Here is a 2,884-nt window from a genome sequence, read left to right on the forward strand (position 1 = left end):
GAGCTCAGGGGTCTAAACGCTAAAAATAGGGCTTATCTAGAATTACTTTTGAACGGGGGGAGGTCGATGTAGGGCGTCTCCGGGCTTCTGATCCCCACGGGTTGGCTCGTGGTACTCCTGCAAAGGTGCCCTGGGGGTTAAGAGGGTCGGAGGGCTACCGGTGGCGAGGAATCGAGGGCGAGGAGCAACTCACCGGCGGCTGTCCTCGGGTGGAATTCCGGCGCTACACAGGTCGGGGTCGTGAGGGAAGAGCTTGGGAAGCTTCCTGGCGTTGAGGGGAAGCTACCGGGGGGTTTGGCCGGGGCTGGGGTGCGGCGGAGCGGCCGGTCCACGGCGGAGCAGGAGGCTCTGTGCGGAGGAGCACGTGGGTGGTGGCGCTAGGGTTCAGGTGGCGGCCGCGGGGTAGGGGGTAAGGGTGCAGGGGGTTTGGGGATCCTATTTGTGGGGCGGCGAAGCACCCTTGGCATGCGGGCCCAGTGCAGCGGCTCGCCGGAGATCTCGGGCAGTTGTTGCACGACCGGTGATGCGGGGGAAGAAGAAAGGAAAGGAGAAAGGGGCGCCGACAGGTGGGGTTGGGCGGTCAGCAGGAAAGGGGGAGAGAGCGCGGGCTGGCTGGAGCAAGGTGATGGGCTGAGCGCGGGAGGAGGAGGTGGGCCGAGCGGAGCAGGCCACATGCGGGAGAGGGAAGGGGAATGGGCCGCCGGGGGGAAAGGGAGCCGGCCCAAGGGAAAGAAAAGAAGCAGGCCGGGCTGCCTAGGCTGGTCTGCCCTTTACCAAATCTTTTCCTATTTACTTTTCTAATCTTCAAACTTAAATCCATTTGAATTCAAAACAAAATTTGAATTCAACCCTAGGCACTCACTCAAATAAAACTTATGCACCAGCATGAATGCACAAACATGTTGAACCTAAATAAATTTTTAATTACTTGTGTAATTTAATTAAATTAAATGCAAGCTAGGCAAGACAAATCCTTAGAAAATTAACGGAGCCAATTTAGATTCATTATAAATCTTGGAATTTTACATTAGGGTGTTACAGAAGTTCTAGATGATCAGCCACTCTTCCATGCCGTGGTGTGGGCATGCTGTGATGTATTCCTGGAGATGTTCCCAAGCTTCCAGGATGGTTTCATCCTGGAGTTGTTGAAAACTGGAAATCTTGTTCCGAAGGGCGTTGGTCTTGCCCACCGGAAAGTACTTGGCCAGGAATGCATTAGAGCAGGCATCCCATGTGGTGAATGCATCCTTGTTGGTGTAGAACCACGTCTTTGCTTTCCCAAGTAGAGAGAATGGGAACAGAAGAAGTTGAATGTTTTCCATTGTAGTGCCTCTAGGGTTGATTGTGCTGCTCACTTCCAGGAAGTTCTGAAGATGAGCGTTGGCATTCTCTGATGCCTTACCACAGAAAGGACTTGGTTGGACCATGTTGACAAACCCAGCCTTCAGCTCAAAGCCTTTATTGCCTTGGTCGATGTTTAGTCCAGTAGGGATATGGCTGCTGGACGGGTCTGAGAGTTGACGGAGTGTCTTCTGAGCCATGGGTGATGAAGCTGGTGTTGTCGAACCTTGGCCTAACGAAAGCCTTTTCTGAGGTGGGACGACTCTGCGTCGGACAATTCGCCCAATTCTTTTAGGATTCGAGTAGAAGTTGTATGGTAGATCAAATCTGGTCATACAGTGCTCTACATATATCATAAAGACAAAAGAGCAATGGTAAGCCCACCAAAATTAGCGGCGATAAGTCAGTAAATTTATCAAACTATTCGATGATATCTTTAGCACCAATTGCTTCCCCGGCAATGGTGCTAGAAATGCTTGTTGGTGTTTCTTATGCCCAATAGAATATGTGTTCCGCAAGCGCACAGAATCCACCGCTGTAGCATTTCACCTTGGAGTATTTCAGGGTATCGTAAATTTCCACGGGGAAGCACTATGGTTCTAAAGAGTATCGAATGAACGAGTGATAAACTTTACTGAAAATATCCACCAGCTAACTTAGTGGGGGTAAGCCAGATATAATAAAATAGGATAAATGGTCAGGCAATGACCATTTGATACAGGAGACTCTAAACCTTAGAGCGGTAAACAGCTGGGAGAACAACAAGTGAGAAAGACTCCTAAAACACTTCTAGACTAACGAGCTAGCCTCTCTAGACTAAACCTTATTTCTAACTAGTTATCGGGAACCTAGAGCTTACTTCGGTAGCTGAAAGAGGAAGGACTGCAGAAAGAGGTGACAGGGGAGTCCAACGGCAACTTGCTACTACTGCTATGAAAACACCCGAACGTGGTGGACTACAAGGGATGGATAAGGCTGTCACCACTTGCCACCTACCACATTGTTCCATGGGGTTAGGATTTCTCTTGAGGCCTTCAAGAGAAATGCCCCCAACCTAGGGAATTGACTTGAGCTCCCTAGTCCGGGTGAGAAAACCCGTAAGGTAAGATCCCAATAAAACAAGGAAGATAACAAAGCCCAAGGTAGAGGACAGAACTTCCGCACACAAGATTAATAACTTGGAAAGATAAATAAATACAGAAAGTAAAGCTGACTCGATAAGATAAAGAAGATAACTTATATTGATAAATGTCAAAGGGAAATATACAAGAGCTTCTACCAGACTTCCGATGATGACTCCGGAATCCCAAGACAAGCTCGACTTGACTCTAACTCCCAGACTACTAAACCTAACTCTAGAAAGTGAAATGAGTAGAGAACTCCTTGTTGTGTTTTACAAGTGATGGGTGACCCTCTATTTATAGCTCTTGCAGGTCAGTGCTAAGGTTGATGCTTAGCTTGGACGCCACTTCATCGGTTGAGTTAACTTCCATGAGAAGTTGAGCTCAAGAGGCTGCCAAGTGGTGCCGGCCAGCCTCTCCCA

General features: G+C 49.0%; 1 non-coding gene across 1 annotated transcript; it reads left to right on the forward strand.

The window, feature by feature from the left end:
• Positions 1–1,068: 1,068 nt before the first annotated feature.
• Positions 1,069–1,175, forward strand: LOC112878409. The gene has a single exon (XR_003225735.1). It is a non-coding gene; the product is annotated as a small nucleolar RNA R71 (small nucleolar RNA).
• Positions 1,176–2,884: the final 1,709 nt, after the last annotated feature.

Source organism: Panicum hallii, chromosome 9, assembly GCF_002211085.1.
Source record: "Panicum hallii strain FIL2 chromosome 9, PHallii_v3.1, whole genome shotgun sequence".
Lineage (NCBI taxonomy): Eukaryota > Viridiplantae > Streptophyta > Magnoliopsida > Poales > Poaceae > Panicum > Panicum hallii.